The sequence below is a fragment of the Phyllostomus hastatus genome, unplaced genomic scaffold (assembly GCF_019186645.2).
Source record: "Phyllostomus hastatus isolate PE091 unplaced genomic scaffold, TTU_PhHast_1.1 phas_contig_80, whole genome shotgun sequence".
Lineage (NCBI taxonomy): Eukaryota > Metazoa > Chordata > Mammalia > Chiroptera > Phyllostomidae > Phyllostomus > Phyllostomus hastatus.
The window spans coordinates 44,636,854-44,663,997 of NW_025333960.1; positions in this window are offsets into that span (position 1 = coordinate 44,636,854).

Here is a 27,144-nt window from a genome sequence, read left to right on the forward strand (position 1 = left end):
GGGGCTAGACTTTAAAGGGAAACATTCCAAAACCACACTGGGAATTGGTTCTTCCTACATGGGCTCTCAAGTTCTTTCTTTTTTTGAGACAGTGATAAATTGGTCCTAAAAGCCTGTTGAGATTAAGCTAGGTAGAAACCATCTGTGCATTTGCTATCACCCACCCGCGTGTTAGGTTCTGGGTGACAGTAATGGAGAACGCGATCACATTCATTTCCACTCCCAGCAATTTGGTTTCATCTGACATGCCACAGGTTTCCCCAGGAGTCTTGCTTAATTGAGTTGTAACTTGCCCCTTTTGGAATTATTAAAGCTCTAAGCATCCCAAGGAGAGACTGTAAATTGTGTATTATGATGATACTTCTGGTCGTTGTTATCTTAGTGACAATGCTGTTCTAAGTGTGAGGCTGTGTATAGAAAGCGCTGGCATCAGCTCCAAAAGAGATAAATTAAAGTCTCCTGTTAGCTGTGTGAACTCGATCAAGTCACTTAACTGGCCCCTAGTCTCAGCTTTATCCTCCATACAATGAAGGGCTTGAACAACATGATCACCAGTGAAGTCTTCTTCTTTGAACAGTTTTCTCCCAAAGGGGAAAAGTAATAAATGAATGTAATGAAAAAAATGTATATATGATACTAAAAGAATACAGTAAAAGAGAATTCTCCCTTTCCAGTCTCCTAGCCCTTCTTAGATGCAACTGCTGTTAACAGACTGTGTATGTCGACACACACACAACACTGCCCTGGACTACCAGATGTGGGGGTTTACGTGTGTGACATGCAGCTTTTCAACTCAGATGGGAATACACCGTTCTCACTGTGCACCTGAACTTTATTAAATTGCATAGTTCTTGGAGGTTTTTCCATGTCACCATATTTAGATAGGCCTTATTATTTTTAATGGTTACATAATATTTTTGTATGAATATGCCATAATTTATTTAACCAGTTTTCTAATGATGGACATTTAAGGCTTTCTCAATGAACGTACTTGTATATATGATATTGCAAGTATATGTAGGCAAAAAGATGTGTAGGATGGATTCTTAAAAAAGAAACTACTAGTCCAAATTAATTTTAAAAAATAAATTTACGATAACACACGGTTGATTTTTTAAACATAATGAGATCTCTGGGGAAAATCATACAAATATGTAAAAATTCAAGCAATAAACAAGAATAAAAAAGAGCACAAAAAATTCGGATTCATAATCATCTATAAATCACCATTTTTGTTTACATTAGGAGAATAGAATGACAGACCTATATTAATGCTTATGTGGAAAGAAAGCTAGATATATAAACTTTCATTAAAAAGGGCCATGATATATATGCTGTTTAAAAACTATATTACATTTAGGTTTTATTTGGATCTAAGAGAATAAAAAGAAATTGAGGTAAAACTGAAGGAATCTCTAAATTTTAGATAAATGTTTTATTGCCACAAGAGATAATAGTTTCTAAAAGTTCTCTCTACAATTAAGATTCCAAAAATACTGAGGACAAAATCCACTCTTACACAATATTCCACTTTATCCCCCCAGAGGCACCCAACTCCAGAATTTGTTAATTATAAAAAATTGTGTTAACATCTATAAATTTTACAGTCTAGTCTATAATAATCATTACCTCAATTTTTGTTGTATTTCTGTATTTAATATGTTCAGGACCTGTTACATGTTTTTAAAAGCCATGTCTTTTCTCTTTTTGAGTTCTTTGACTCATTTTTTGATTACTTGGATTTAATTGATGTAAGTATTTTTCAAGAAGGAATCAAATTACTACTATTTTTCTAGGTGCTTGAATGCTTGTGAGAACATGATTCAACTGTTTTATAGACAAGGAACAAATTGGCTGAGTATAATGTTCTTGGGTCCCCTTTTCCTTCAGAATTTTTTAGAAACTACTGTCTTTTAGGATAGAGAGTTGCAGTGGAAAATTTCTGATTCCCCTTCATTTCCCTCCAGGAAAATGAGTTGTGTTGCTGTGTAGGTGCCTGAAGATTTATTTTTTCACATTAGAACTTAAACATTTAATTTGAATATGTCTCACTGCAACTTTTCTTCCATCAAATTTTCTCGGAATATGGTATACATTTATGATCTGCAATTCCAAGGACATTTTACTTATGCTGTATTTTATAGTGGGTTTTCTCTTTGACTTGTAAAAATTTCCAAGTCAACATGGTGAATCTTTTTTTTCTTTTGGTTCTTCACATCTACTTTCTTCTCTCTAATGCTTTAATCTCTGTTTCATCTGTAGTTTACATGCAGTTTTTCCTACCAACAATTTGATTTTCAGGCATGTAGATTTTTCTCTTGCTCTTTCTAACATTGCTATGAAATCTGTAATCCTATTTTTGGGTTCTTAATTTCCCCCCCTCAATTCCACGAGCTCCCTTTACTTTTTATTTTGCATGTTTTATTAACCCCCCATCTCTTATTGAAATTAATTCATGTTATTATTATGTTCTCTTCTTCCTTTCATTGTGTTTTTTTCCACATGGAATTGTAAATGTATTTTATTAAATTCAAATGTCCCATTTACTCTACTTACTAGAGACACTGCCTGTCTTTTTCCATTTCTGAAATTCTGCAGGGGAATGAATCTATCATGGGTTTGTATTTCTACCATTTCCCCAGGCTGTTTACACACCCTCTCAATAGGCTTCTTTCTAAATTGGAGAATATTCATGAGATTTAAAAAAATACGTCTATTTGTGTTTTTCCCTTAGTTTTATTTCTGGGCAGTAAAAGTATGGTGAGGAGTGAAGAAGAGTGGCATCAATATCTTATTTTATTGGAGACATTTTATAGATTGTACAATGAAGTTGCTATTCCTTTCCTTGACTGTTCACTGCAGATACATTTTTATACACATTTTTTAAAAGATTTTATTTATTTATTTTCAGAGTGGGAAGGGAGGGAGATAGAGAGAGAGAAACATCAATGTGCGGTTCATGGGGGTTATAGCCTGCAACCCAGGCATGGACCCTGGCTGGGAATCGAACCTGCAACACTTTGGTTCTCAGCCCACGCTCAATCCACTGAGCTACGCCAGCCAGGGCTTTATACACATTTTTTATTGTTGTTCAAGTTCAGTTGTCTCCATTTCCCTTCACCACTCCCCCCACCCCAGCCATCCCCACTTCCCACCCTTGATCCTACCCCCTTTGGTTTTGTCCATGTGTCCTTTACAGATGTTCCTGAAAACCCTCCCCCTTTTCCCCCCTTATCCCCTCCCCCCTCCCCTGTGATACATTTTTTTAAAGTTTGTCTTAAGAGCTGTTATAGCTCATATAGATATGAGTGGGGGAATGTTTTAATCTGGCATTGCCTTTTACATAGAAGTGCTCTCCATTACAAATGTTAGGAATTATCCTCCAAAGTGGTAGCACCAATGTCCACTTCACCAGTGGAGACTATGTGAATCCAAGCTACCAAACTTTTCAATCTTTCACAATTAGATATGTGACAGTGTTATTTTATTGTCTTAATATACAGCTCCTATGAACGAATTTGGGAAGAAACTCATTTTCTTATTGATTTGTTAGAGCTCTTTATCTCTTGTGAAGAAATACCTTTTGTAAATATTTTCCCCAGTTTATTATTTTTGGCTTTGTGATGTTTTTGTTTGTTTCTGAATATTTAGCTTTTTTTGTGGAGCCCAGTATTACATAGTTCTTTATAGTTCTTAGTTTTACTTAGTTTTCTGAGAAAGGCTTTCCTCAGTCCTAGATTTAAAAAAAAATTCCTGGAGCTGAAAAAATAGATTCCTGACCTTCCTCCTCCCCAACCTCATACACAAACACACCGCTGAGCCTGAATTCATGAACAAGAACCTTACCACGTGTGGCTTTCTTTCTTTCTTTTTCTTTCTTTCTTTCTTTCTTTCTTTCTTTCTTTCTTTCTTTCTTTCTTTCTTTCTTTCTTTCTTTTCTCTCTCTCTCTCTCTTTCTTTCTTTGGATAATATTTTTTTAATTTTAATTATTGTTCACGTACAGTGTTCTGTCTTTTACTTACGATGTGTGTTTTAAACACTCCCCTGCCTAAGACTCATTGGTTGTTGTTAGCCTCCACCAGGCCCTCCAGATCTGATGTGCTATGAGTGTAAATGATGCTTCACAAATAGGAAAGTAACAAACACTTTATTAGGATAATAATGAACCATAGGCATTAATTTAAAACAAGTTATGTTTCCAGTTCAGGACCTCATGAGTTGTAGAGGTTTATAAAATACAATGTATTGCCAACATTTAGAGAAAAATGGTAAAATGTAATCATCTCCCTTGTTGGACTTTGTTGAAAGCAGAAAAGGGAGAGGATATACCCTCTTTTAAGCAGAAAGACAAATACTCCTTCATGATATCAATGAACATTTGGAGAAGAGCATGAAACAGGAATGGGTTGGAAGCTACATAGGTCAGAGGGACTGGAAAGTGAAGATGGTGGGGGGTAAGTACTTAGTAGGGCCATATTGTCTCTGCTATCTCAGAAGCATGTTTTGTCAAAGGACATGAGCAGGCCAGGTTAAATTATGAGAGGTGACAGCCATGTGCCATCCTACCTTCTGAAATTGGTTCCTTTAGAATATCCCACTGTTACTGAGGGATTTTCATAGGATATCTTTTCTGTCCACAACGATAAGGTGGAGAACATGTAGCTAAGTGAAATTATCCAAGTGGCAGAATGTTCGCATATAAAATAATTTATAGTCCATCATAAATGTTGTTAAATCTGGGACCTGTACAATGCTGAGTTATGAATTCAGCCCTTGTTAATGTTTCCTTTGCAATACGTGGTGGGAAACAGCTATTAAAAATACTAGCGTCACTATTTATTCAAAGATTCCACATCACCAGAATAAATTGCCTGAGAGGAAACATCTTGTTCATAATGATTTGGAATACAGGGCTTAAAGTTTCATGCACTGAGTGTTTAGCTTTATAATAAGGAAGCATTCATAATAAATGTGTGATATTTGTTAGTGCTAAAGATACAGCTAAATGTTTCATGAAAGAGCTATTGTGCACTTGATTTTACAATAAACAGTTAAAACTCCTGGAGTAGATTTGATGCAAGTGGAATGTTTGCTTAGATTTAGCAAAGAGAAATACTGTAAATAATTCATGGGGTGTAATTTGACTCAATATTATTCCTGGCCTATGAGGTGTATGGACCTACTTTTCTTTCCCCCCATATAGTTTTACTCTTTTCTTCAGGTAGCAGCTCCTTATGGTCTGCAGTTCAACTCGGGGGTGAACTGGAAAACAAAATCAGAAGCTCACCTGCTAGAAACGTATGTGAGAGATCAGAAACAATCTCGTGCCTTCTGATCTACATATCTCGGAGGCCTTCAGAGGTGCCACCTGCCACCTCTTTTGAACTAGACAATGAGAGAAAAGAGAAGCAGCTGAGCTGGGCCGAAGAGGCACCTGTGCCTCCTTCTGTGCGATGGCTAAGGCCTCTGCCTCCAACCTCTACCTCCAGCAAACCAAGTATAATTAGGTGAGAAGCTAAAGCAAGACACACACACACATGCACACAGGTGAAAATAGGGTGACTTTGGGCCCATATATCAAAGGGGTATAGGATTCGTTGTACATTACTAACTTGAGCTATGCCGTTCAGGGACATCCGTAGGGTGCCCCCTCTTCTAGCAATTATGTTTACGTCAAACACAGGTTCCTTGAAGGGAAAAAAATGGAGAAGAACCTGAGGGGAAAACCAACCATTTTTCTCAGTGATATTGAGGGCTTTATAGAGTCTCATCGTTGCCAAAGTCGCTTTCTTCTCACCCGCCAGTTTCCTGTGCAAACAAATTCTTGGCTGATGTCCTTGCCCGCTTTTACCTAAGTGATTAAGGGCCTAACATGTATTTCCATTTTTAGTGATCATCGAACTATAATGAGGTTCTTGGGTTTTTTTCCTTTGATTGTGACTGATATTTCTTTATCATGCAGCAAAGCAAATATTATCTTACAGTTGGCTAGAGATAACAGATTCACTAAGTGCAACTGGAGTCCACAGATGTTTTTCTTTCAAGTGTGAGTGTGTTGAAGTAGGCTTCTGAGAGGGTCATCGCGAGACCTTGTTTTCCCCCTGTCACTCCCTACCACAGACACACAGTAGGAAACATAGTTCCCAAGACTGCAGGAAGGAAATGGCCTCCACTGAGTGGTAAACCTCCTTAAATCAGAGAAGGAGAAACAGTTTAGAAGAAAGACGTCTATATCAACAGCACTAAAACCCTTCCTTATCTGCCTCGTGTGTGTGAGGCGAAGGAAGGTGTATTAGAAAGTGTGTTTCCTCTATGAGCGACCTCGAGATAGGGTGCCGTTATCAAAAGCCCTGGAGCCAGGAGTGTGAATTGCAGCCTTGGCTCCAACACCGATGAGCTAGTGGAGTTGGCCCCTTTCCCCTTCAGTTTCCTTGTGCAGAAGCTGATTAGAAGTGATTCTAAAATCCTTTTTAGCTTCAGTCTCCCCTTCTTCAAGCTGATTGTTTCCTGAGTTGCCGTCTGAGATGCATTAGCAGCGGGCCAAGGTTGAGCTACCAGGTTCCAGGGGAAGGACATCAGCTTCTTTGAATGTAAACAAAGTAAAATTTCCCTTGACCTCGATGTGAACCAATTGAGAAGGAAAGATTCTGTGAAGGGAAGTCCAGGCAAGGGGATTTTACCTGGGAACAGAGTTTGCAAAGAGGAATCCTGCATCATCAACTCACACGCCATATTTGATGCTAATGTGACGACACTCCGAGAAACTGAGGACGTCAGGGAGCATGGAGGCTCCTCAGAGTGTTCGGTGCACCTTGCAGTGCCCGCCCCATCTCAGTTACTGCCAAAGGTTCTGTAGAATGTCAATAGGCAAGGTCTGCCTGGGAAAAGTCCAACCATTGTTAATACTCATATAACGAGAACGGTTTGCGAAATATCCATGTAACCTGGCAGCCAAGGAGAGTGGACTGGAATGCACATGCATGAACAATGATGACCTCACTGTACTAGGCAGTGGGGGTGGTAGACGCCATTGAGTGAGCATGTGTACTGTGTGGCCATCACATTAAAAATGACTGGGAAAGCAGAGCAATGGATCTGCATCAAATTTTGCATTAAGCTTGAACATTCTTCTGAAGAAATTATTCGGATGATTCGGAAGGCCTCAGCTACGGGCAACTGGTAATTGGCAGCTTCATCATGACAACATACCCGCTCCTGTATCATGTCTCATGCAGAGTTGGTGCCCTGTGACTTCTGGCTTTTCCCAAAATTAAAATCACCTTTGAAAGGGAAGAGCTTTCAGACAGTTGATGAGATTCAGGAAAACTCAACCAGGCAGCTGATGATGATTGGGAGAACTGTATGAGGTCCCAAGGTGTGTACTTTGAAGGGGACTGAGGCATCACTGCCCTATGTACAAGTTCTTGTATCTTGTGTCTTCTTCAATAAATGCCTCTATTCTTCATAGCAGATAGCTGGATACTTTCCGGACAGACCTCCTTTGCCTCCTGACGCCATCACGGTGATATGATGTTGTGTCACGTTGTATCATACCAGAGGGTTTCATGCACCAGGAGTTCATTGCTCTGGGGGGATGACCTTCGGATGTGTTGCTCTGCAGAGTACTTCTGCCTGGCCAAACCCCCACCCTTGCAGCCCCTCCTCCCCTCCACACCGTAAGTGACAGACCCGTGGAACTTCCTCTCCCAGTCCTGATTCCTAACTACCAGACCCAAATCGGTGAAACCCACCAATCAGACCAAGGTGAAATGCATCTGAGTAAATGGGCAGAAAAGCATGTTTTACATGAGAGAGCGCAGGTGAATGCAACAAATCAACGATTGTATCCCAGAAACCCAAATATAAGGTACTGGCATGTTACACACACTAAGATATCAAGAGCCCGCATGTTAGATTGGGGACCCTTGGGAAGACACTTTGAGAAGTCTCCCGTTGTGGTAAGTTATCTATCCAGACAGGGTTATCTGAAAATCTGTTTCTTTTTATTTATTTACTTTTCCCTCCCAGTAGCCAGGAACTTGGGTCCTGAACCAGTTCAGAGGCTCACACACACCTCTTTCTGAGTCACTGCTTTCTAAGACAACATTCTGATTTTCCTTGGAGCATGTCCATTCGGGCACTGACCAGGGTGGAACCTGTTTAGCTCGTAAAACCTGACAGTTTCATAGCCAAAGGTGGGTTAAGAGGCAGTTCATCAAAGTTCAAATCATGATAAGAGATCCGGCCCGAAACGGGAGGCCGGACTTGCCATAAAGGGAGGTATTCTTTTGGGAAAGGCTGGCATGTTTATGGTTCTTGAGGTTATGTGAGCTCAGTTTTTCCCCCTTAAACATCTGCCACAGGTGCTGGGGAAACACTGCTTGTATTTTTGTATGAACATGGTGTAAATAATGTCCACTTTTAATAAACCTTTAAAACCAAAACAGCTGCCGTTGGGGGCTTGAGAACAACTTGTGACTTCCCGTGAGTCTGAGCGGCCTTATCACTGGCTCTCCACTTGAAACGTTACCCCTCCCCCCGCTCTCGCCTTTGGTCTACAACCCTGTGAAGTTCAGAGCCCTTGACTTTGTCTTTCACAAATCCATGGCGAGGGCTTTAAGAAATAAATAACCCACTTGTCCTCCACGCTGGGAAGAGGTGCTGAAGCTGCAGCTTGTACCACTGTCGTGGTAAAAACACCCTCTGCTTTGTGGTTAAAAAAAAAACCAAACACCTTTTAAAACTCTGGTGTTCAGGCCCTTTTACAAATACGTGTGATCTTTTCTCTTCTGTATGTTGTTTGCTGTAGGTTGCAGGCCACAGCAGCTAGGACTCCATCTTTCAAGTTCTTCTGTGATTCCTAAAGATGAATCCTAGGGCAAGAGTGAGCTATAAAGCTCATGCACGCAATAAGTATCAGTTTCAGGTTTTCAAGCAGTTATATTTTTTTCTTAGCCACACAGGATTTTAATTTTTCTTTAAAAAAAGATTTTATTTATTTTTAGACAAAGGGGAAGAGAGGGAGAAAGAGATGGAGAGAAACATCAATGTGTGGTTGCCTCTGACGCATCCCCACACTGGGGACCTGGCCTGCAACCCAGGCATGTGCCCAGACTGGGAATTGAACTGGCGACCCTTTGGTTCACAGCTGGCACTCAATCCACTGAGCTACACCAGCCAGGGCAGGATTTTAATTTTTCAACTCCAGTAGATTCAAAGGCTGGGAGCTGATTGGTAGCATCCAAGATACGGTGCAGTTGTATTCTCACTTTTAATACTCTTTTCAGAGATTGCATGTCTAAATATCTGAAGTGATAGAACAAAAATGGTCAAGAACACTTTTGCATGTTCTGTGACGCTTTGTGTATTGGGATTCTTAAGAGCTGCCCGATTAAGTAGTTGAGCCAAAGCTTGTTTACTCAGATCTCTGGTCCTGATGGCTGGGCCCAGGTGGTTCTCCCAGGGGCAGTGTCCTCCCAGGGGACTCTTGGCCCTGTGGGCTGGTCGTTACAGCCTGGGGAGAGGGTGCTACAGGCATCTGGTGGGCAGAGGCCAGGGAGGCTGCTGACTGTCCTGCCTTGCACAGGGGAGCCCTTTGCCACAAAGAATTACCGGTATCCCCTTAAAAGGTCAGTGCGACAGTCCCCCTCTTGTTTGCGGTTTTGCTTTCCCCGGTTTCAGTTACCTGAGCTCAACCACGGACTGAAAATATTAAATGGAAAATTCCAGAACTAAACAATTCATAAGTTTTAAATTTCGTGCTGTTCTGATTAGTGTGGCGAAATCTTGAGGGGCCCCGAGTGTGACTTGTCCCTTTGTCTGGAGTCTCCACTCTGCCGACACTGTCCCCCACCCATGCCCCCACATCTCACCCCTTGGTCATCAGATTGACTGTGTCTGGACCATAATGGCTGTGCTCAAGTCACCCTTATTGAACTTAACAGTGGCCCCGAAGCGTGAGAGTAGTGACACTGGCCATCAGGATACGCCACAGAGAAGCTGTAACACGCTTCCTTGAAGTGAAAAGGGGGTACAGTACATTAAACTATTCTGAGAGAGAGAGAGAAAAAGCACATTCACATAACTTTATTATAGCTTATTGTTATAATTGTTCTATTTTATTACTTCTTACTGTTGTTAATCTCTTCCTGTGCCCAGTTTATGAATTAAACTGTCATCGGTATGTGTGGGTATAGAGAGGGTCCGTCCTAGCTGAGGGTCAGACATCCACTGGGGACTGGGGATCTGGGAGCTCATCCCCCGCGGATGAGGCGGGACTACTGCGGTGCTGAGGCTGAGAAATCATGGGGAAAAGAGATGACGTGAAGTGCACAGAGGGTCGAAGGGAGGACAAGTGTTAAACGGGGTTTTGGAGATCAGCTGGGAGGCTACAGTGTTCAAGTGCCGGCGCTAGCCCCTCGGCAGGCAGAAAGAGATTCCCCGTTCAGGGCACTGCAGGGCAGTTTCATGCAACTGCAGCGAGCAGCCCAGTCCTGTTGGTCTTTCAATGGGTTTTTTTTTTTTTTGGCCATTATATTTTCTTACAGGTTATTTTTGGTGTTGAGAAAAGTTTGTTTTTGAATTTTGTTTTATCTAATAATCTAACTGAACTCTCATATGTTTTAATATTATTTCATACATTGTTCACAAATAATGAAATCTGATCTTTTTAATTACATTGTTTATATCCTTTATAGTTCGTGCCCTACTGTTCTGGCTGCTACCTGGTGCACAGCATTCTGTAACAGTCACGGCAGGCACCCTTGTCCTGTTCCTGAGTGGGAGTGTGTCTCGTGCACACCATCAGGTTTACTGGCAGTGTACAGGTTGCTAGTTGCTAGTCTTCATGAAGTTAAAGATGTTTTTATCGACATTGAGAAAATGGTGAACTTTGTGATGGAATATATCACCATAGATTGACAGAATCATTATTATTTATCTTTAATTTATTAAGGTGTTAACTTACATTCCAGTTGTCTTCATTCTGAATTATCTTCAGGCTTCCGGCATAACCCTCATGATCCTGGTATAAATATCCTGGTTTACTTTGCTTTGTATTTTAATATCTGACTAGATTCAATTCAGTAGTATGCTATTTAGGACTTTTTGCATTGAAAAGCATGAGTTAGACTGATGCTTAGTTTTCTTTCCTATACTCTGTCTTATTTTGATGGTGTTGTTTTGCTCAGCTTGTGATATGTTTTAATACTTTCATTTATTTTTGCTATGCAATGTATTAAATAATATAAAATTATCTATTATAGAAGGATTCATAAAACAAAACTCAAAGGGGATTAATCTTTGACTACATTTTTAATTTTTTTAATGGTTACTTGGTCAGGTTTTGTTTTGTTTTGTTTTTTAACCTTTCTTGACTCAGTGCAAGGTCAAAGTGTTTGCATGCTCTTAGAAAATTACTCATTTCATCTATGTTTTAAAGTACATTTGTATAAATCACATGTAGTTTTCTCTGAAGGTTTTAAAGTTTGTTGTACCAAGAGCTAAGCCAGGAGCTTTTCTGATTTCTAACATGGTTTTCTTTCTTTCTGAACTTATTTGCTGTACTGTTCTTCAGGTAACAATGTTGCATTTATCAACCAAATAAACTATTTTCTATTTCATCTCTCCCTCTATGTCTGTATATCCACATCTGGTTTTTGTTCATCTCTTTGGGGGGAGTGGGAGGCTCACTTTTTTGGCTTTTAGACTGCATGCTCAGCTTGCTTACTTTTAGTGCTTTCCTGCTTTCCATGAAATTTAAAGTGTTCTTAAATTTTGATGCATAGTGCTGTCAGCATTATGACTTTATAAATAGTCTATAATACAAATTACGTATTTCTTTTCAATCTAAGACTAATTAGAAAATGTTTTTAACTTTCCAGTGGATAGATTTTAATTTGACCATTTTTTTTGTTAATGTTAATTTTATTGCATCGTATCTGTGGAGTATGGTTTGCAGATTTCTACTATTAAGTTTTTTTGAGAATTTTTTTCATGGTTTAATATATCATCAGTACTATAAATGTTCCATGGGTATTTGAAAAGGGTGTTTATTCTGCTTCTTTTATTACAGAGTTCCCCATGTATTTATTAAATCAAGCATGTTAATTGTACTATTCAAATTCCATTTTTTGGGTGCAATTCTTCCATCAGTTTCTGAGAGAAAAGAATATTTCCCATTGTGATATTAAATTTGTCAACTGGTTTTTGGATTTCAAGAATTTTTTTTTAATGTGGCTTGAGAGTTGAGCATTGGATGTGCTGACTTAACGTCTTCTTTAGGGATTACATTGTCTTTGTCTAATTTATTGCTTCCTGCCTGGACTAACTAGCATGTTGCCACTCCTGCTTGGTATTACAGCATTTGCCTGCTGTATCTTTGTTCATCCCTTTATATTTGATCTTCCCGAACCATGTCGTTCTAGGTGTATCTCTTGGACACAGATGTACCTAGGTTTGGCTTAATGAAAAACCTAATCTGAAATTCTCTGCCTTTGAATTGGGAAATTTGACCTCACTCTAAAATCTGGGCTGGTTTCTTATTTTAGTGTAAATTAGTTTTTACCCTTTCCTGGAGTGATTGAATTGTTTCTTTTCTGTTACTTATTTGTTTACTTGTTTAACAGTCATATACTAGTAGTATTCATCTAGGGCCTTTTTTTTTTTTAGATTTTATTTATTTAGTTTTAGAGAGAGGAGAAGGGAAGGAAAGAGAGAAAGAGAAATGTCAGTGTGTGGCTGCCTCTCATGTGCCCCCTCCCCACTGGGTACCTGGCCCACAACCCAGGCATGTGCCCTGACTGGGAATCGAACCGGCAACCCTTTGGTTCCCAGGCTGGCACTCAATCCACTGCGCCACACCAGCCAGGGCTGGGGTTGACTTTTTAACATATTTGAACATGTTCCCTTTTATCAACTTCTAACATTAGTATCTCTCACCTCCTCCTTAAAGAAGACAAGATGGTGAAACTCTGCCTCTTTCCTCTTCTCATTCTACTTCCACCTCTATGCTGATAAAAGTTTCATTTCAAACTTGTGTTTGATTTAGTTCATATTTAGGCCCTGTTTTATGAGGAATTATTGCTCAATGATTGAATTAAGTTTAAATGTACCGCCGTGACTACTTAGATCTAACCACGAGTTTTGTGTTATCCTTGTCTCTGTTCCTTGAATCTCCTGTCTTTCTCCGGGTTGGATTTGGTTTTGATTTTTCTGGTACAAACCCTTGAACAGGTTTTTCAAAAAGGCGGTAAAGTTTCTGAGCCCACGAGTACCTGTAATTGGCTTTACTACATAGTTGGGCTTAGGAATTAAGATCCTAGATCTTTTTCCTTCTAAACTTTGATCTTAATTCTCCACTGTATTTTAGGATTCCGATTTTGATTATTTTTCAAGGGAAAAAATGAAAGACTGCACAGTCACTCATTCAGTTGTCTACTTATATTTTAGGCACGGGGTGATGCTATGGAAGTTCAGATAGGGCAACGCTGATCTATAAACCAGTGTTTGTGGCAGGAAGAGGAGTCGAGTAACTGAATTTACTCAGGGTAGTACCCTTTGGAGAGGAAACATTCACATTTGATTGTGAAACAAAAGCAGATGTCTAGAAACAAAAATTTACTAGAGATTTTACAGTCTTAGCTACATCATATTCTGGTTCTTATACTAAAATGTTAGAATTATATTAGCTAAATCTAGAATAGATTAGGATGGCATACATAGATTTAGGAATAAATATATCTTCCCCCAAAATGCAGTCAATATAATTCTTGTTCTAGTATTGAAAATATGTACTCCTTCCTTTATCAGATTTACTAGGACAGAGGTAGGTAACCTGAAGTCTGCCATCTGCTTTTGTAAATAAAGTTTTATTGGAACCACCGTGCTCATTCATTTAGATGTTGTCCGTGCCTTCTTTCGTGCTACAGTGGGAGAGTGGAGTAGTTACAACAGAGACCGCATGGCTCACATAGTCTAAAATATTTATCATCTGGCTCTTCACAGAAAACATTTGCTGACTGCTGCTTTATGGCATTCACCAGCGTAGATGACCGAGTATTACAGTGTTCCGACAGACCAGCAGAAGGTAGGTAACAACAGCAAATGTTGACATCTTTGGGGTGGCTGAAGACTATGTTGATACAAACTTGCAAACTGTGTTGGCCTCTATTTGACATGGAAAGAAATTGAAGCGTATCTCTCCATCATGCACAATTGTTAAGAAAGAATGGCTTGCCCCTTAAATTATCTCTATCTTTCATTTTTGTTTCTCTCTTGTAATCTAGTTGTGCAGTTCAGCGTTATGATTCTCTTTTCTTTGCCTGCGTGATGTGGGGGAAGCTGGCATATTTGCTAATGTGCTGTTGTGTGGGCTCGGGCTGTTGATTGCTTTTGGCCTAGGTGCTGTGCGCAGCTCCAAGGTTTGGCTTTGTGAGCGCCGCCTGGCAAAACGGAAACATTTTTTGAAATTTCACAAATGTCACACATACCCACGTGTGCGCACGCACACACACACACATTTTAAATTGCAAAATTCCCCCCTTAGGCACATAATTTCCCCCAGGTTTTTGTTCCTCATAACAAATCTTTCATCATCTTTACTGAGTCCTACAGGAGCACGCCCGTGGGTTGACTCGCTTTGGCTGCGGTAAAACTTGCACGGAAAGGCCCTTGGTTTCCAGGGCGTTCTCAGTGGATTCTCTTACTCAAAAATTTAATGGGATCTTTTATTCCAGAAAGACAGCAGCTTTATTTCAACCCAAGTTTCCTCCAAAAAAAAAATCTCTGATTTAATTTCCAGTGAAAACTACTTTTCAAGATGGGATCCATTGAAACTGACCCCTCAGCTCCATCATCCTGAACCCAGAGAAGGACACACAAAGAGTTGCAATCAGGGCACAATTCAACTCTTTTTCATGTATGAACTAAAGCACCAAAAAAACTATAATAAGAGTATGTCATCTCACTAAAACATGTCATGGTATGTTTTGGTCCTTTTTCTTCATGAGTAGCTAAGAGCTCTTTGTGACTGAGTCATTGACTTCAGAATGAGAGGACCGATATTTATTGTCATTGGATCATAGCAGACATGAAACCATGGAGAGGTAAGCTTTTGCTTAAAGTCATTCAAGATGTCAGCAGGCTCTCATTTGGTGGTTGGTGTATCTGTTCTGAGAATTCTGCCAATTTTAAAATACGCCTCTGTTTTTAGAAAATGTTTCCAGCTTGACTCCCCGCGTTTGTATCTCTCCCTGAGCTTTGATCTCTGCTTTATAGTTTCCTGGCCCTGTACTTGCTGAGATGGTGTCTGTGACAATGACTCCTCACCCTCATTCCTTCCACTGGATCGCAGGGCCCTCGCCCCTGTGAGCGGCCTCCAGGCATCCTTGAGCGGACAGGCTCAGCCGCCCCATACACCAGCTGCAGCCTTCCTGGTGGAGGGAGACCTTGCAGGGTAACAATAGGTGGGCGGCCCTCTGCATCCTGGGCAAGCAAGTGGAACCCAGCCAAATGGGCCAGCCTCTCCCACACTGTTTAAAACACATCACGAGTACTGGAGAGCAGACAGTAGAGATGAGACATTCCAAAGGGAAATTTAATGTCTTTATTTTGTCAGTCACAGATCGGGCCCCAACTACTAAGGGAAGAAAGAAACTTAAGTGTGCCATCCAAGCATTTCATATTTTGCCATGTGTAATGTGCATTTCGTTGGCCTGCATTTTTGAGGGAAAAATAAGGATGCTCATTATACTTGGGCAGCACGAAAATATGGCTGTGCATGATACACGGCAAAATACGGTAGTGCCCTTAGGTAAAGCTCAGTGCTCTGGGACACCCGCTCAGGATCTCCCATGGACAAGTCAGGGTGAAAAGTGTGTGCTCCAGAGTCAGATTGCCTGGGTTTAAGCCGTGATTCTGCCAGTGATGGGTTCTCTGACCTTTGACGAAATTACACAGCCACTCTGCGCTGCTTCAGTTTCCTTGTGGGTAAACTAGGGGAAAAAAGATCTACCTGTGCGTTGTCCAGTTCAATAGCTACGAGCCACATATGCTTCTTTACATTGAAATGTGAAGTCACTAAAATGAAATGAGGGTAACAATTCATCACCTCAGCTGCACGAGCCACATGTTAAGGATTCAGTAGTCACGTGCGGCGTGTGGCTTCTGTATTGGCGAGCCCAGAATGGGATATTTCTGTCATCAGGTTCTACGGGCCAGCGCTGCTCTACATCACAGGGTTGTAATGAGGACTAAATGAGGCCATGCATCTAAAGTGCTTAGGACAATGCCTGGCATGTAAAAACGTTGCAGTGTATTTGTCATCATTATCATCTTTTCAATAGCGCTCTGTCTTTCTGAGTCTTCTTCAAAATGGTGGCTGGGTCTGTTGGGGAAAGGAAAGGTTCCTTCGTTTCCTGGATACTAGATTTTGTACATATGCTTTATTACCTGTACTGTCTTGTAAGGTTCCATGTGATAAGATGCCTTCTTTTTCAAAGAGCCATCATTGTGGCATGGCTGGGAGTGAGGGCTGTAGAGCTGGGCTGCCTGCTTTGAATCCCAGTTCTGCCACTTGGAGGCTGTGTGACCTTATGCAAGTGATTCACCCTCTCTGTGTCTCAGTTTCTACAGATGTGAAGTCAGGATAAAATATAAAATAATAAAAATCCCTCAAAAGTTGTTAGGAGAATTAAATGAGTTCGCATAAATACTCGGAAAGTGACCTGCCATTTGAAGTTCTCTAAAAGTATTACCTCTCATTAATATTGTTATTTCTGCCCTGTCTGCAACGCCTTTTAAGAATGGCACTGGGGTTGGCTGGGGAAGAGTTTGGCTCACTCGGCCCCCTGATGGGGAGAGGTGTCAGAGTCCTCCAGCTCTTCTGGCTTTGGGGGTTGATGCCCCTTTGTCCCTCTGCTGACTTCTGGGAATGGGGTGGGAGGTTAATTAGATTTGTGGCTGGGCAGGTCTGAACTGAGCTGGGGACCCGCATCCTGTACCAGCCGGCACGGGCTTTCCTTGGCTGTCGCCGGTGCTGCACACCCATGACATCACTGCCGCCCCTTCCTTCTGGTTTCCAGTTGGGTGGTTACTCCCACCGTCTACTGCAAGGTCTCTCTCCGTCTCATCATGCCAGCCCTCTGGGCATCCCACACTTCCCCACTAAGCTTTGAACTCCCTTTAGAAGAACTTCAGGAACTTTTGGGCCCCATTTATGCTGGCTCTACAGGTTGATTTCGTGGTGGCTACGCGACTAGATCTGAAACAGGAAGGAGGACGAAACCCCCTGCCCTAGGTACTCTCTTCAATTCACCCAACATACTGCCCCCTCCCCCCAGTGATTTCAGATGGAAATTATCCCCACCCCACTCTGTCAATCCATCTCAGCCCCATGGATTCTTTTAAACGATGAGGTCATCTAGGGCAGGTCTTAGGAAAAATGAGATTTCTCGTCCAGACATTCCTTAAAACTGACAGCCAGTCCAAAATGCTTTGAAGAGCCCTTGGGTCATCATCTCTCCTCTGGGCTTGGAGGAGATTCCTTGAAAATGACTCCACTACCCATCCCTTAGTCACGACTTGAGGTTGGAGCCTGGCGTTGGGAATGTGTATTCAGACACGGCAAATGACATTATGCCCACAGATTCCATCTTTCACTGGTGCCTGGGACTCTGCAATTAGTGTGGTGGAAATGTCAGTGAAGAAGGAATGCATCAAACACTGTGGACGTGGAGTTAGGAAGTTTGGCCACTGATTAGATGTGGGAAGCAGGGAAGAGAAGATTCAATTCTGGCTTCAAGGTGTTGAACTTGGTGATTGGGAAAACAAGAAGTTTATATGCTGTCTTCCCAGGTGGGCCTGCTCCTGAAGCATGGAGTCCAGATATTAACTGTGTAATATGCCCTTGCTGATCACGAGTGTGTTTTGTTTTTGTAGGCTCGAGAAGGCAGGTCCAGGGGCAATCAATGTAAAAGTGACGTTGACATTTATGAGACTGTATATGATATATAAATATAACCGGGAAAGTTGAGTTTTTCAAAGGAAGTCGCAAGTAACCGAGGTAAAACATGAAAGTGATATTCCCCAGGAATAACAGGTCCTCATATTTTTCTCTCGTGGCTTGATGATTTGAGCAAGGTACCGCATTATCAGTTCAGAGTCCCGAGTGTATCTCAGAAAGGGGAAGTTGCATTTCCCTTTTTTAAATGAGAATTTGATGGTATTTCAGATTTCGGGCACTGCCCTGGTACAGCAATATGTTGTCTCCGTGTGCACATAAATATTACTCAGTGATGGTCACTTGGTGAATAATTTTCATCACGTTGTTTGTAATGACTCTGGTAATAGTAATTATAGACCCAAAAGCACAAAAGCCTAACTATTCAGAGGTGAAGTCTCACAGAAAAGGGATCATTGGTACTGGAAGCGCAGAAAACGTCGCAGTGACTGAAGGAACATATGGGGAACTACCAGCAGACCAATTCATGTGTTGCAGCTATTTAACCGAATTACAAATGCAAAATGCATTCTTTTCCCAGTTTCCTTCCATTTAAACCCAAATGGCTATGTGAAATGGTGTCATACACCTGGTGAAAAGCTTTGCTTTTTAAAAATCTTATCGCTTCACCAAAAATGCCTGGTGTTGAACCAACAACAACATTCTTTCTTGATTTTTCAAACAATTCTAATCATTTCTCAGAATATTCACTTCTCCTTTTGTGGGGAAAAAACCAAGCACCAAAAGAAATCGCATCGAATCCCTTTTCCCCTCAAATTTCTGTTGACATCGGTGACGGTGCTCTCGTCATCGTGGGGGGAGTAAGGGGGGAGGAATTTTCCCCCTTCAGTCCTGGGGGGGGGGCGTGGAAAAGGAGTAAACATTATTTTTCATTGCAGTTAAAAGTAGAGGATTATGTTGTAAAACAGTAAGAAGTACTCTTCCACATTGCTAAGATAATGTAACCCAGAATGGAAGATCAAAACCCACAGCTTTAAACCGTTGAGTTGGACTTGAGAGTGCCATACGAAATCAAAAACAGAAGTAACATTTAGTTGAGGCAGAAAAAAAAAGTGCTATCTTATAAAACCGCATTAAAAAGAATATTTGATGTATTTGGGAACACAGGCTGTATATAATTACAATGAATTATACAAACGGTGCATTGCAATCTGTCGGTCCTTGAGCCACATCTGGTACCCAGTTGTGTTTTATTAGGTTAACACAATATTCAAAAAAAATTTTTATTACCTACCCGCATTTAAAAATTGGGAGCATTCACATAAAAATCCAGCTTTTTTTAGTTCTTTGGGAAAAAAAAAGAAAGAATTAGGCAGCATTGGGCCCGTATCTCTGCAAGGTATCTGCTGGGGAAACTGAGACCAAAGGCCTTCTTTAGATGGAGTGTGTGTTCTGTTTCACCCAGTCCCCACCACTCCCTATTGCCTTAAGATAGGCTTATTTCTTTCATTTTTGTTGCTTGGCCAGTCTCATTGGTCTCCTGAGCTTTGCAGCTGTGCTAGGAGTAGTATCTCAAGTCACCTGCCATCCTGTGATTATGCATTCCTGGAAAGTGCAGGGCCGTGTGTGTGAGGTTAATATAGCACTGGAACTGGCTTGCAGGCGGTTGCAGGGAGTTCCAGGTGGTTTCGGGTGTGACGCTCCGTGTCCTGCTGTGCTTCGGTGCACTGGGTGCTGTCATGTGCTGTGACTTCAATATCAGTTGAATTAATTTTTAGCTTCGGCTTCCTGTGCTTCGCCAGGACTCTCAGGACAGAAGCAGCAGTTCCAGGAACAGCCTGGTTGGCTGGTGCCCATGGTTTGGTCTGATCTGGGGTCTTGGGTCTGGAAAATACATGAGCCGTGGAGCTCACTCGTACTGGGAAGCCCTGAGAGGAAGTGCACGGGGTGGAAGAATTTATCTCCCCAAAGGAGACCCCACCTCCTCCACAGCCCCTGAGCCGCACTCATGCAACTTTGGATCTGGGAGTGAGCAGGCCTGGCTCTGAGGCCTTCTTCACCTGGGCAACACGTACCCTCCGGTGTCTGAGACAACTCTTAAAACCAAACTCAGGCGACTGAGATCTATATAGCTACAGAGCTATGTCAACCCATTCCTGATTCCTCTGTAAGTGGATCTTTCTCATTGTGAGTCACCTTCCATGATTCCAAGTTTAAATTATTTCTGATAGAATTAAAAACCCAACAGTGTTATTTGATGCTCTGTTCACAATTTGCTTCAGGATGCCATGCAGCCCCCAGGTGACTTTTTAAGCAAAAACACTTAATGGCTTCCTATAACCTAAGGAAGTGTGAGATTACAAATACAGCTAGATTACTAAAGCACATGTTTGGTTCATAATTTGTCTCCTACTCATTTCCATCATGCCATGGAATAGTTTAAAACAGGGGAACGTGGAGAGCAAAGAAATGCTTTCACAACATTACTTGAGTAAACTTTTAAATAAAACTTACAATGTTATTCCGAACAGAAAATTTGTAAAGGGATGAAATTCATCATGGGGTTTGACTTTATAATGTGTCCCCATTATTTATTTGAAGAGATATAGATTTCCAGAATGTAAATAAATAGTACCGTGGAATTACCCACTATTTATAGTACCTGTATCCTTAGCTAAATAACATCCAGAACTAAGAGTTGGCTAATTAGTATTATGAATTCATTGGTATTTAACCAGTGAATTTATTCATGTAGTTTAACATTTTGAGTATCATTCTTTCAATACAGCTTATGACTGGCTTGTTCTGGGAATCCAAGGGCATACAAAGTTCAGGTTTATTTTTTTAAGTGATTTTTGAATGGAGGGAATTCCAAAAAAATAAATGTGTCTTTTTTTAAAAAATGTTGCATTTTCATGACCTTTTCTTCATGAGGAACTCAGAACATTTGATTCAAACTTTCCAAAATTAATCTTTCTTTGGCTTCAGACTCAATGGTAATAATTTTCTGTTCAAAGGGAGCCATGGGTGGACACCTTTTCTTCACAACACGAGAAAGGAAAGAAACTAGGGCCTCAGATAGAGTCCTAGTTGTTGGCTTCATTAGGGAGCAGGGGCAGTGGCAGCATAGTTACTGGCAATGATGCACCTACGCCTTCCGTGTTACTTAAGCTCGTCAAGTTTTGACTTTCTCTTTGGAGAAAAATTAATGTCTGTCCTGAACTGAAAAATCCCTGCTGGTGCCAGGGAGCATCTGGACATCTCTGATTTGTCCTTGGGAGGAACGTGCTTTGGGTGAGCACAGTAGCACATGTGTCCGGAGGGAAAGGTGGGAAGGAAGTGGAGGGTCCGTGGAAAGTGGGGGAAGGTAGATGAGAAGAGAGAGGACTTAGGAGACTGTGGTCACTTTGTTGGCACTTCTCTACATACTGTAATTCCAAAAGCAAGTCCGAACTCCTGAGATTCCAAGGTGGATGAGAATATAAGGGGATGACACAAAGGAGCGAGTTTTCTGGAAGCTCTGTGAAGAAGGGAGAAAAAAGTCTGGAAGATGTTCCCGGCATTCTGTTCATGCTGTGTCACGTAGTGCAGCCTTGTCTCTGCAGCCCACTGGCCTGGAACAACCGCCGGTCTCTGTCGTAATAACAGACACTGGAGAGCTCTCCAACGAAAGATCGCCTCCCAAAGAACAGGCTGCTGCTGAAGACGGGGTGCCAGCCCGGGGAAACAGAAATATTATGCAGGAAAACAAGAACCTGGAGTATCTCCTCGCTGCCTCTGAATGAACAGCTAAAAGACCAAGAACTGTGCTGAGAGATAAGGAGATTCCAGAACTGTGCTTCAGATGCTGTTGGGGAGTACCGGCCACCTCTCCTGCCACCTGGGGCTGGCTGCAGGCTGTGGGAACACCCCACTACAGAGAACAGGGCTGTGGCTCAGATCTAGGGGCAGATGGTGGGCCCCTGGTGGAGCAAACACAGAGGACCCACGTGGAGGGAAGCTAAAGCAATTTAATTATCTTTGCAACTTTTCACTATTTCCTCAAAACTGTCCTCTCAGAAATGGGCAAAGGAGAAGGCGCTTTGGCTCCCACTGACCACACAGCGTGAGTTATAACAGAAGATTTGTCACAGTCCCATTGTGTGGCTCCTCACCACACTTTCCTTCTACCAGTTTATGTCAACATACCCTACTGAGTGCCTGCCCACTGCTGGGAACCCTGCTAGACATTGATGGTACACAAATAGCACTTGGTTCTTGACTGTGAGAAGGTCACTGCCTAGTGTGAGGAACAAATAATTTTGACATAAGGGCATAAGGGATGGAGGCCCGCCTGGGGAGCCCCGGACTCAGAGCAGGGGCCTTTAGCCCACCCAGGCCAGTGGGGAGGCAGTGACTCATGAAACTGGCAAGTGATGAGAGGAGGATGGTAGGCCCAGCTGTTGCTAAAAAAAAAGGTGAGTTAACTCTTCATTTCACCCATGCCAATGTTTAGCCTCCTTCTCCGCATGCCTCTGCTTTGACTCAGTCAAAATCGTGGAGTTGGCACCAACTGTGTGATTAATCTCCATCCCAGATTCACTGGAGATGACCATTCCCAGCAGATGACTTATTGGCACCCCAGCCCGAAACCACAGAGCATCCCAGCCCCTCCTTGTCCCTCGCTGCACACCAACTGCCGCGTCAGTCCATCGTCAAGCTCTGACTCCGTCTGCAAACGTCTGTGGAACTGGCCCCTCCCTCCGCCCAGTCTCTGCCATCTCCACTTTTCCCAGCTCTCATCTTCCCCTTTCGCACCGCTCTTCCAGCCTCCTAGCTGAAATGGTGCTACACGCCCGCTCCTGTTAATCACTGCCATGGGGGTGAGCATTCTGTCTCTGGTTTAGTACAACAGTGTGCTCCACTGCTCAAAATCTATCAATGGTTACCAGCTACAGAGAGAATTCAACCCCAAGTCTTTAGCACGATAAGAAATGTGAACTAAAACCACCACTATCACAACGACTAGAACTAAAAGGTCCACTCTATCAAGTGCTGGCAAGGATGTAGAGGAAATGGAGCTCTTATACACTGTTGATAAGAAGGTCAAATGGTACAACCACTTTGGAAAGATGGATGTTATAATGCGAAGCATACATCTACTGTATGATCTAGCCATTCCATTCCTATGTAGTACCTAAAAAGAAATGAAAGCATGAGTCCAGGAAGAATTATATACCAATGTTCATAGCAACTTTGTTCATAATAATCGGAAACTGAAGCAATCCAAATGCTCATCAGCAGTGAAGGGGCAAACACACTGAATATTCATATGATGGCATATAGCGATAAAATAAACTATGGATACGTACCAGAACATAGTCATACCAAGCGGAAGCAACCAGACAAAGAAGAGTATGTGTATCACTTTGCAGAGACTGCCATGACAAAGTACCGTAGACGGTGTGGCTTCAGCAATGGAAATTTATTTTCTTACAATCCTGGAGGTTAGAAACGGGAGATCAGAGTGTTGGCAGGGTTAGTTTCTTCCGAGCCACCCCCCCGCCCCCGTCCCCACCCCTTGGCTTACTGGTGGCTGTCTTCTCACTGTATCTTCATGGCCTGTCCTGTGTGTGTGTCTGTGTTCAAGTTCCTCTTCTTATAGGATCACCGGTCAGGTTGGACTAGAGCCCACTGTAATGACCTCATTTTAATTTAACTATTACTTTAAAGACCCTCTCTTCAAATATAGTGCATTCTGAGGTACTAGGGATTCATAAGATGTCAACATATGAATTTGGGGAAACATGATTCATCCCCTAACATTGTATGATTCCATTTATGTAAAATTCAAACCAATCTGTAGCAATGAGGCAGCAGGAAGGGCCAGGGGGAGGCAGGAGACAGGGATCATTCAGGATATAAGAAAACTTCAGGGGGTGATGGGTAAGTTCACGGCATTGTTACGGTGATGGTTTCAGGGGTGCATACATGTGTCAGAAGTTCTCGCATTGCACACTTTAAATATGCACAGTGTGCTATACATTAATGATACCTCCATAAAGTTTTTTTTTAATGCCCTTTATGATCTTACCTTCCCATTCATCTCTGGTTATGGCTGTTCCTTTTTAGACACCATCCCTCTATACCAAATTCCCGCAGTTATTTGAATATTGTCAATTTTCTCATACTACCAGGTCTTTGCAAATGCTGTTCCTCTGCTGAAATGTCCTTGCTCCTGCTTGGCTTGGTATCTACTCATCACACCATTTTCTTCACATTAATCTCCTGTGCTCAGGGAGTCCATCGCATCTTTTGGGCTCCTTATCTTAGATCAGGGGTTGGCAAACTTGCTCTGTAAAGGATAAGAAAGTAAATATTTTAGGTTTTGCAGGCCATCTGGTCTGTTATGATGTCTCATTCCCGCTGTTGGGTTTTCACTGCAATAACAATAAAAACATGAAAACAGTCATAGTCACTATGTAAATGAATGAGCATGGCTGTTTTTCAGTAAAACTTTATTTACAAAAACAGGTGATGGGCTGGATTAGACCCATGGGTCATTGTTGGCCAGTGTAGAGTCTATGGCAAATACGAGTCATAGTTTTCCTTTCTTTGTGTATAGCATATTCCTTTTCTCTGTCATTGACACTCTTATAGTCAGGATGTTCTTGATGAAATTTACTGCAGGTAGACACTGTAATCCTGGAAAAATTAAAAATTGGAAAGGATGCAGCATTTGGATAGAATTTTATTTCTACAAAATAAAACTCAGTACTGTCAGAGCTTACCCTTGCACATCACAGCGGGTACTTATTGGACAAAGCCTAGTGAAAGCTAATGCAAAATTTCCTCCTTGGATAATTTTAAATACAATTATTTAGGATCTTCCACAAGTACGTATTATGTTTTATCTCATCAACTTTATCAATGCTCAGCTTGCTAATACGACACCCTTCCTTTATACAGATGGTGACAGTAATAATGGTCCTGGACCGCTATCCCCTTTACTCTGGCCGCCACACCCCTGGTTATCTCTCTGGCACACTCTTTTAAACCACATTTCTTCCCAGTCATCAGGCGTGGCCCAGACCCTTCCTGAACATCCAAATGAAGGTTTATGAAAGTCCAAATACCAGAGGCAACCGAGACTAAGAGTAGCAAGCAAGAGAAGTCCTTCGGGAAACGCAGTTAAGACCGCGTCCATTCGGTTACCTCTGACGATGAGTAGGACTCCTGTGCCCAGAGTGGACCTGTCCCTCGAGGTTATGTGCCCGACTGACAGCGACTTCCTCCACTTGGGGGGTCCAGTAGACATCCTCCCAATAGTAGTATGAACCTTCCACTCTGAAAGTCCATCTCTCACCCAGATTTGTTTAACTAAATGGCAGCACTGCCTACCCAGAGGTTCAGGTTCCAACCCTAGGAATTAACCTTGATGTCTCTCTTTTTTGTACTCTCTTCTTTTGACTCCCCACATCCAGACCACTTGCAGTAAGTGCTGTGGTTTGCACTGCCGGAACGTACTCCAGACGCATGTGTTCTCCGCATATCCACTGCCATGTCTCAGGTCCAAACCCTATCGCCTCTGGCCTGGGCTGTTCACCTCCTTCTGTCTCCCATATGGCCTGAGAGGTCCCCCTGCAGTCCATGCCCTCCGACTATGTAAATCAGAGTGTTTCACTCCACCTTGTAAAGCCTGTCCAACTTCTTATTCACAGCAATTTCTCTCTCCTCTCCCTCCAAATCACGGAGTAACACCTGTCTACTTGTATCTATCCAGTGGCAAAGCATATGGACCACTGTTTGTTTTGGCTCAAGCCAAAGGGGTCAAACCCCATCACTTCACTCAAACTTGTACTTCAGAAAATCCAACCCTGGATGTGTCCCAGGGCCTTTGCATTTGCTGGTCCTTTCCCCTGATGTTTGGGTAGCTGCCTCCTTCTCCACACAGTTCTCTGGACAAATCTCTCTCCTCCCTAGAGACCTTTCCTTACTATGCTAGCTGAGGCTTTCAGCTAACCCCAGTTACTATTGCGTTACCCTATGTATCTTCCTTATAAAACTTGTAAGTGCCTGTGATTATTCACTTATTGGCTTGTCTGTTTATCATCTGTCTTATGCTGACACAGAGAAATGGCCCCCAGGGCAGAGACCTTGCCCATCTTTTCCCATTGTTGTATCCCCAGCATTCACAAGAGTTCCTGGCACATAGCAGGTGCTCGAAAATATTCATTGACTGACATTGGACTTTGCACTTTACATGTATTGCCCCCTTTAGTCCTCTGAACAATCCTATGAGGCGGCTACTTTTATTATCATCTTATAAGTGGGGAAACTGAAACACAGAAAAGTTACGCAATGGGGTCAAGTTGACAAAGCTGTTAAGTGGAAAGGAGAACTTATCTAAGTCTGTCGGCCTGAAATTGGGGCTCTTCACCCCTTTACGCTTCTCACCAACACGCGAGTTGCGGCCTTTGCACCTTTGCACATGCGGCCCATCGCCCTAGGTTGTCTTTTCCCACCATCTCTGCATGCATGCTCACTTGTGTGCATTTTCCATGGTGCTGCTCAGTGCTTTACTTTTTCTTGAGTCCTCTCTGTTCCTTTCCAGGCAGAAGCATGCTCTCCTCTTACCTGAATGTCTTACGACATCAGCTGTGGTTTACCTTGTATTACTGTTATTTGATGCCCTTCTTGCCTCCTAGGTTGAACAACGCTCAGCTCCCGAAACCATCTCAGCTCAGTAGTGCTTCTTAGTAATTGCTCAGTAAATATTGACTGACATTCATCAGTTCATCAAACGCTTTTCCACAATCTACTCTAGTCCCACGGTTGCAAGCACTAGATAGAGCAGAAAATAAAACAGCACAATGTTTCTGCCTTCTTGGCCTTATACTCTATAGGGGGAGACAGACTGCAAGAAAGATCAACAATGCATACGTACTTCATGGCGCAGGTAGACAGAAGTGCTATGGAAAAAATTCAGCAAGGACAGAGGACGTGAAGCGTTAACAGCTAGGTTTGTGGATGTCCCATTCCCAATGATGGAGCTGATGGGACAAGGAGCAGGAGGGACAGTGGGCATCTGACACTGTTTATATGATAATCAAGAGGATAATACTTTGCTAGCTGGATAGGGCAAGGGCAGTATTATGCCAAAAGAGAACAAAAAAATAAGGTGGGGGTTAAAGATAACCTCACT